Below are 9785 nucleotides of genomic sequence, written 5' to 3'. Positions count from 1 at the left end.
ATAGATTGGATAGATAGATGGATAGATAGATAGATAGATAGATAGATAGATAGATAGATAGATAGATAGATAGATAGATAGATAGATAGACAGTCAGACAGACAGACAGACAAATATATAAAAATGTACTGAAAATAACAAAAGGGGGTTTGGAGGTAAAAAACAGTCAGGACAGCTTGGGAATTAACATGTTAAATTTATCATATACTTAAAAAAACCCAAGGTATGTGTAGTGATATGCACTTCCATAGACAATCCTCTTTTCTCAGGCTTATAGTTGAAAGACTGGCATGGCCTCATTTTCCTCAGCTGCCACCAAGTTGTTAGAATAGAACTTGGTCCAAATACCTCTGTGCTCAAACTTACTGTTCTTAAAGGATTTTGTTGAGCAGGGTATTTACCCATGAGAAAAAAGTGACTTACATACTAAGTGGCACCCTTACAGTCTGTAATGCCAAGCAAAGGCAAATTTCCAAGGTTCAAAATACCAGCATAGCTGCTCTCCATTTTATTCAGTGACAAATTAAGAACAGAGAAAATCAAAATATAGCATAATTCAAAATACAGCATTCACCAAATGTAATTCAATAATTTCCAAGTATTACTTCACCCCTGGACATTACATTCATTTAGTCAATCACAAAGTCCCTCTTCTCAAATGGAGATTAATTTCCAACCATAAACAAAATACATTCATTTCATCAGTCACAGAGCACAAAAGAGTAAAAAGTTTCCCACCCCTAGATCACAACTGAAAAGGCCATCTACCCCAGAGTTACAACAAGCTTAAGCACCGCATTTAATACCCAAAGAGAGGTCTTTTCTTCATCTTGACCCAAGGCAAGTTCTCAGCAATCTTTGTTCCTGGGGAGACAAAGCTTAGCAAGGCCAAGAGGTACATTGCCAGTGTCCTCATTCATTCATTCTCTGTCTGCAGAACAGTCCTAGGACCCCTGAAAACATTAGCAAAACCCTCTTCCAGGATTTCTGTAAACATACAACAAGAAAATCCTTCTTCAGGGCTTCTGAACCAACAGCAAGGTTCCAAGACTTCTGCAACAACAGGACTGTCTTTCACCAGTGGACGAATCTGGCAAAACAACATCAAAACAGACAGACAAATTACCAGCATAACAGCCGTGTCTCCTCAGTCCTTGGCAGCTCTGGGTGGCAGCTCTCAAAAGTCCTGGGCAGTTCGAACTGGCCCTCAGCAATCCTCTCTGTCTCATCTCTCTGCCTTCAGGATGCTGCTTCCAAAAAATTCTTCTGCCTCTGCTTGTGCCTCTCTAAATTCATCACCAGCTCCTCCCAGTTCAGCCCTCTCTCTCTTTTCACGTCAACAAGTCCATCTCACAAGTGAGATTCACAGGTTCTGGGTTTTAACACTATCAATCAGAAAACCAAGCCAATACAGGGGAATATTTAAATTCCATTACTATTCCACAGTCTAGAAGAATTAATGATTCCCTGAAGCATGGAAGTATGGATAATGTGTATTTCATGTTCCAGACCTTCCAGAATTTCCATTTTCATCCTTGCTTTGGTAAAGTGGTGAAGGATCACAAGGGAGCAAGACACTGGGATTCTTATCTTGGTCTTCAGTAGGTTTCTAGGTGGACAGAGTTGGAAGAGGCCTTCAAAGGCATCTGGTCCAATTCTCTCCCTTTATAAGTTGAGAATACTAAATCCAGGAGGTCAGGGTGGGGATTTGAACCCAGGTCTTTCTGACTTCCAAATCTAATTCCCTTTCCAATGCACCATGTTGCCTGACTCAGTTTCTCCAGGAGAATTATCCTATATGTAAGTGAAGCACCTTTCCTTGCAAGCCACAAGTAGAGTAATCTGACTGGTAAGATGTGTCTCATTTATCATGATGTGGGTTCTTTCTACAAGGATCGTGATTTTTATTAGGAATTCTAAAAACATGTTGGCCACTTTTGAAGAGCTCATTACAGATTTGATATCCATTTTTAAAAATTTAAATATCCTTTACACCAGGCTAGGGAAAAGAATGTACTCTCCATGTGATTTTTAAATCTCAGATAGGGAGAGGTCAAAACACAAAAACTAATGTTTTGTGTTTAAAGATCCATATCAGATGGGGTATGGGAGAGGGCATCTCAGTGTTTATTCCTTCTCCTAAAATAGAAACCCCTCCTTTTGAGTCACTCCAACTGTTTAAACTCACTGCCCCAGAACATAGAGCTTCTCATTGTATTGTAGGATGTGGAATGGGTGCTAACCATAGAATGCACTTTGTATGAACTTTAAAGTCATTTCAGTTCCAGCTTTTATTATCAATTTTTTTTCCTTGTAATTTTCAATATGTTCCTATTCTATTCAGGGAGGTGATAGGCAGTTAAAATTAAGACCTACCACTTCCCACATAAAATATGTAAATATTGCAATACAGCTTGCATTTTAAAAGCAGCAACTTCCAATCCTCTAGGTCTTCTCAGAAAAGTCAGACATTTGTTTAACCGCTGCAAAGTTTTCTACTCCCACCAACGGAATTATTTTCCTATTTCAATTCCACATTAACTTGGATTTTTATTGTGTGCTTCCTATGAGGAATTAACCAAATTCTAATTGGATCTGGCTCAAGATCATCTAAGTATCAACACCTCCCTCCCCCAATCTGGTTAATTTGTCTTCTGGGTCTGTGAATGAGAGGTATAAACCTTAATACACCCACACTTCTAAATCTTATGGTCTTTACTCAGTTTTCATCCTCCTTGACCTCTCTACTATTTCTTAAAATCTTAGCCATCTCTCCCCATGGTATAGAAAAGCTAGATGGTTGGTATCTCTTATACTCTTTAGGATTTTGTCTTTTCCTGTTGTTCACCTTTAAGAGTTCATCAAGGAGTCAAGTGGCAGAGAGGATTTAGCTCCCTCTTCTTCTCCCTTCCCTCACCAACCAAAGAACAGTTGATGGCAGTTTGCAGCAGAAGTATATAAGAGAGGTAGACATGTTCTAATTCTCGCAGAAGGCCTGAGAACAAAGACCCGGAGAGGTGACATTCTCAGTTGAAAAGATGGTAGCAGCAAGGGCACTGAGAGACTTCTTGAAGAAGCGCACTGTGGTTCAGCCAAAAAGGCCTTCTTCCTGGCCGTCCATCTTCCATCTGTGTGCCTTTGCACTGAGTTTCTCCCAATGTTCCATATTTTATATTCTTAGCCCCTAGAATATGCTGTTATTGCCATTCAGTCACTTCAGTCATATCTTCATGACTCCATTTAGGATTTTCTTGCAAAGATATTGGAGTGGTTTGCCATTTTCTCTCCAGCTCATTTTACAGATGAAGAAACCAAGGCAAACAGGGTTGAGTGACTTACCAAGGGTCACATAGCTAGTAAGTATCTGAGGCTGGATTTGAACTCAGAAAGATGAAACTTCTTGATTCTGGGCCCGGCTCTCTTATCAAATAAGACATCTGGAATATACTAGGTGCTTAACTGATTGAAGTTCATGGCAAAAACAGGAATGTGTATGCCCATTTGACCTGAAATAGAAGAAAGTACCAGCTTTGGAAGTTGCCTTGTAAGTAACCTCAGTTTCAAGAGTTCTTGAGTTTAAAATCTGGGAACCATTCTTTCTTTTTTTTTTCCTTCAAATTTTTTTTAAATTAATTTGTTTGTTTCCTTTTAGTTTACAGGATTCACTTCCACAATTCCTTGAGTTTCACATTTTGTCCCCCTCCCTCCCCTTCCCCCATGGTGGCATATACTCAAGTATAGAATCTGTAAATACTTTCACATTATACATTAGTCAGGTTATAAAGACAGAGTATATCAGCTGGAATGAAAAATGGTTAAGAGGATATAAAACCAAATAAGAGAAGGAAAAAGATCAGTTATTTTGCTTCCACCTGGATATAAACTAAGTTCTTTCTCTGGATGCATATATTTCTCTCCATCATGAGTCTTTTGGGATTGACTTATATCACTGCATTGCCAAGAGGAGTCCAGTCTATCAGAGTTGGTCATCACACATACGTTGCGTCTGTATTTGTGTACAAATTTCTCCTGGTTCTACTCTTCTCACTCAGCATCAGTTTGTATAAGCCTCTCCAGGTAAATATGAAGACTGTCTGCTCCTTGTTTCTTATAGCACAATAGTATTCCATAATATGCATATACCACAACTTGTTCAGCCATTCCCCAATTGATGGGCACCCCCTTAATTTCCAATTCTTTACCACCACAAAAAGAGCTGCTATAAACATTTTTCTACATATGGGTCTTTCTCCCACTTCTATGATCTCTTTAGCATATAACTCTAGGAGTGGTATTGCTGGGTCAAAGGACATGAAAGTATTTATAGCCCTTTGGGCATAATTCCAGATTGCTCTCCAGAAAGGCTAGATCAGTTCACAACTCCACCAGCAATGCATTAGTGTTCCTATTTGCCCACATCCTCTCCAGCATTTGTCATTCTCCTGTTTTGTCATCTTAGGCAATCTGATAGGTGGGATGTGGTACCTCGGAATTGTTTTGATTGGCACTTCTCTAATCAATAGTGAACTAGAGCATTTCTTCATGTGCTTATAGATATCTTTAATTTCTTTCTCTGAAAATTGCCTGTTCATATCCTTTGACCATTTATCAATTGGGGAATGACTTGTATTCTCATAAATTTGACTCAATTCTCTGTGTATTTTAGAGATGAGTCCTTTGTCAGAGACATAGGTTGTAAAGATTCTTTCCCAATTTCCCACCTTCCTCTTAATCTTGGTTACATTGGCTTTGTTTGTACAGAAGCTTTTCAATTTCATGTAGTCAAAATTATCCATTTTACATTTTATAATGTTCTCTAATTCTTGTTTAGTGATAAAATCTTTCCCTCTCCATAAGTCTGATAGGTAAACTATTCCATGTTTTAGGAGACTTCTTACAGTATCAACCTTTATACCTAGATCATGCACCCATTTAGACTTGATTTTGGTATATGGTATTAGATAATGGTCTATGCCCAGTTTCTGCCATATTATAATCCAGTTTTTCCAGCAGTTTTTGTGAAATAGTGAGTTCTTATCCCTAAAACCAGGGTCTGGGGGTTTATCAAACAATAGATTATTATAGTCATTGACTTCTGGATCTCGTGTGCCTAATCTATTCCATTGATCCACTCCTCTATTCCTCAGCCAGTACCAAGTAGTTTCGATGACTGCTGCTTTATAATACAGATTGAAATATGGTATAGCTAGTCCACCTTCCCTAGCATTTCTTTTCATTAATTCCTTTGATATTCTGGACTATTTATTCTTCCAAATGAATTTTGTTCCTATTTTTCCTAGCTCTATAAAGTAGTTTTTTGGTAAATTAATTGGTATGGCAGTAAATATATAATTTAATTTAGGTAAAATTGTCATTCTTATTATATTAGCTCGACCCAGCCATGAGCAGTTGATATTTTTTCCAATTAGTTAGATCCGATTTTATTTGTGTGAAAAGTGTTTTGTAGTTGTGGTCATGTAGGTCCTGGGTTTGTTTTGGCAGGTAGATTCCCAAATATTTTATAATGTCTAGAGTAACTTTAAATGGGATTTCTCTTTCTATCTCTTGCTGTTGAATTTCATTGGAAATATATAGGAATGCTGAGGATTTACATGGGTTTATTTTATATCCTGAAACTTTGCCAAATTTATTTATTGTCTCAAGTAGTTTTTTACTTGATTCTCTAGGATTCTCTAAGTATATCATCATATCATTTGCAAAGAGTGACAGTTTGGTCTCTTCTTTGCCTAATTTGATTCCTTTGATTTATTTTTCTTCTCTAATTGCTACTGCTAACATTTCTAGTACCAGATTGAATAAGAGGGGTGATAGTGGACACCCTTGTTTCACCCCCGATCTTATGGGAAATGTTTCTAGCTTCTCCCCATTACATATAATACTTGCTGATTCCTTTAAATAGATGCTACCTATTATTTTAAGGAAGGCTCCATTTATTGCTATACTTTCTAATGTTTTTAATAGGAATGGATGTTGTATTTTGTAAAAAGCCTTTTCTGCATCTATTGAGATGATCATGTGGTTTCTGCTAGTTTTATTGCTGATATGATCAATTATACTGATGGTTTTCTTAATATTAAACCATCCTTGCATCCCTGGAATAAATCCTACTTGATAAAAGGGTATTATGCTTGAGATAAGTTGCTGTAGTCTTTTTGCTAGTATTTTATTTAGAATTTTTGCATCTATATTCATGAGGGAGATTGGTTTATAATTTTCTTTCTCTTTTTTATCTCTTCCTGATTTAGGTATCAGTACCATATTTGTGTCATAAAAAGAATTTGGTACGACTCCTCCTTGACTAATTTTCCCAAATAGTTTGTAGAGTATTGGAATCAATTGTTCTTTAAATGTTTGATAGAATTCACTAGTGAATCCGTCTGGCCCTGGAGATTTTTTCCTAGGGAGTTGAGTGATGGCTTGTTCAATTTTTTTTTTCTGAGATGGGATTATTTAAGTAATTTACTTCCTCTTAAGTTAATCTGGGCAATTTGTATGTTTGTAAATATTCATCCATTTCCCTAAGATTGTCGAATTTATCTGCATACAATTGGGAAAAATAATTGCTAATTATTGTTTTGATTTCCTTTTCATTGGAGATAGATTAACCCTTTTCATTTTTGATACTCATAATTTGGTTTTCTTCTTTCTTTTTTTTTTAATCATATTGACTAAGGGTCTATCAATTTTGTTGGCTTTTTCATAAAAGCAACTCTTGGTTTTATTTATTAATTCCATAATTTTCTTAATTTCAATTTTACTCATCTTTCCTTTGGTTTTCAATATTTCTAATTTAGTATTTAATTGGGGATTTTGAATTTGTTCTTTTTCTAGGTTTTTCATTTGCATGCCCAATTTGTTGAGCTCCCTTGATATAGAGTGGTCCTTGGAGAAAGAAAATGATGCACACAGTTCATGTGAAGTATCCTACTTAGAGAACAAAGTCAATGAGTTAGTCAGACAGAAGAATTCTGATTGGAAAGGGGATTGCTCACTTGGAAAACAACTTGTTTAAAAGTACTTAAAGTATGTTCACCTTCTGGAAAGGGTCTAAACTACTGGATGTCACTTGATATCTGTAAGGGACTAGGTGTGATGACCTTGTGAGAAAGAAGAATTTCACCAGGATCTCCCTATGTTTCCCCAACAGCGATCCCAAGGTCAGAATCCTTCTGGAGGGCAGCTGATGCACTAAGGGTGTGTCATGTATTTTCCATAACTGGCCATGGCCTCCTGCCAGTATTCAACATCTTAGACCTTTGCTGTACCTGCAGTAAAGACTGTGTCCTACCTGCTTTCTATTTATTACCACATGTCCTTGTATAGGAACCTACTTGTTACTCACATTTGTGGAACCCTTGACATAAGCATGTGATATTAAGAGATTTGCTAAAATAATACCAGGTAGGAAGAATGAGGCAAAGAGAAAAAATGACTTTCTTCCGGTAGAGTTGGTCCTTGAAACATCTTGAGTCAGCAGTTACATACACAATGCATTCTGCAAATTTTATTAGCACCCAGTACCACCCTCACTGTGCTCCATGCAAGATATTCCATCTTTTTCCTCTGTGTCCTTGTTTAGTCACTTCCTTATGCTTATGTTTCTATCCCTCTTCATCTCTGCTTTTTAGAACCACTAGCTTCCTTTAAAGTTCAGCTCAGGTATCACCTGCTACAAGAACCCTTTGCTGATTCAATCCCATGTTAATACTTTTCATTCTCCCCACCATTTATTTTGTATTTACTTATCTGTGTAAATTTTTTCTCCCTGAATAGAGTATAGGGCAGGGCTTACATCATCTAATGCAGCATTTTGCACATAGTAGGTTCTTAAGAAATATTGGTCCAGCTGAAGTGAAACAGTCTTAGAGCACCTTCTTGGTTGTGTGCCACTTAAGGAATTACATTTCTTAAACCGAACCCTCCCTCTGAGCCAAACTTCTAAGGCTTCAGGGAAGGAGAAAATACCCCCAAATGGAGGTCTCCCCTTCATTGCATATTGATTTTATGTAAGGGATATAGCAATATCTATTAAAGGAACAGGAACCAGAAAGGGAAGACAATTGCAAGGAATAGGTTAAAAATGGTAAAGTCAACAGAGAAGTCAGGAGCTATTTTTCTCCTTTCCTTTGTCTGCTGTTCTTCCTCCTTCAAATAGACATATGTCTATCATGTATCTTGCCCTCTAAATTCTATAATCAAGACAAGGCTCATTAGGGAGGAAACTAATAAAGAGACAATGATTATAAAGACGAAATGTACTCTACAGGCAACTACACTTTTCCTCATTTGAATAATCAATCATTTTTCAAAATCATTTTCATAACCAGTAAAAGGCTTAATTTATTTAAAGACCAAATGGCAAGAATGAGGGGATGATGTCCCACAGGGCTTTAGACTGTAGAAATTGTTTTAATGTTCTGTCCTCTCAAATGACCTAATTAAAGCTTTTAGACATGATAAGCTTTCATTTCCCCTTTCTCGTTTCCGGCCAGGCTTTTGTAGTGTGGGAGTGACCCTTCCAATATCCTAAGAGGACTGTCATTTTTCCTGCTCTCCTTGATCCTCCATGCTTTCTTTACAGATTAATCTCATATTCTCTTACTTCTCAGCTTGGCTTCCTGTAGACAACTTTCTTTCCTCCCTTAATCAGTCTATTTCTGGAGACTTTCAGCACCAAGCCAGAGTTGATTGTGGACTCACAATCTTTTTTTTTTTTTTTTACTAAAAAATGATGGTTCTAGAGTATGTTAATTTATGACAGAAGTTGACAAGATATTTTTATTCCAGTTCTGGTTTTCACTAACTCTCACTTGGGTTGGACTACTGCAACAGCCTTTTAAGAGGTCTACCCACTTCCAGTTTCTCCCCTTTCAGAGATACACACACACACACACACCCCATACATATATACACATGTGTATATACATACACACATGGACACACAGCATAGAATTTTATTTATAAATATATACTTATATACACACACTCTCTCTGGTTATATGTGCATAAATGTACATGTATACATCACATATTACACACATATGTATGCATGTACATCTATATAAACATACATACCAGACAGGGTATATGTGTGTGTGAACATATATACATATATAGACTATAGTGTATACATATATGTATATATACTATATAGATCCATCATATGAACAAATGTTGAATTGTTCAGTAACATCTGACTCTTTGTGATCCCATTTAGGGTTTTCTTGGGAAAGATATTGGAGTGGTTTGCCATTTCTTTCTCCAGCTCATTTATTTTTATTTTTATTTCTCCAAATGCTTTATTTCATTTCCACCAGATTTTGAGTTACAAATTTTCTCCCCATTTTTCCCCTATCAACCGCCCCAAAATAGCAGTCCCACAGGATATCCCCTCCTCCAATCTGCTCTCTCCCATATTTTCTCTCATACCCCTTTAGACTTTTCCAGTAGGGCATGATGGATCTCTATGGCCCAGTGCCTGTATATCTTATTTCCCAATTACATGTAAAATAGTATTAATAATAGTGTGTATATATATATGTATATATATTTGACTATTTGATTTTAAAACTTTGAATTCCGGATTCATTCCCTTCCTCCCTTGTCTCCCACCCTTACTGGGAAGATAAGCAATTCAGTATAGGTTGTACCTGTGTAGCTAATGTAAAACAATAACACAGTAGATATATTGTAAAAGACTGACTATATTTCCCTCCCTCCTATCCCACCTCCCACTTGTTCTATTCTCTACTTTGATCCCATCC

This window comes from Petaurus breviceps, unplaced genomic scaffold (genome assembly GCF_028583685.1).
Source record: "Petaurus breviceps papuanus isolate PSGF00001 unplaced genomic scaffold, PetGlider_PUasm1.0 419, whole genome shotgun sequence".
Taxonomy (NCBI): Eukaryota; Metazoa; Chordata; class Mammalia; order Diprotodontia; family Petauridae; genus Petaurus; species Petaurus breviceps.
The sequence above is the reverse complement of the archived record's forward strand: the minus strand, read 5'-3'. Positions refer to the sequence as shown.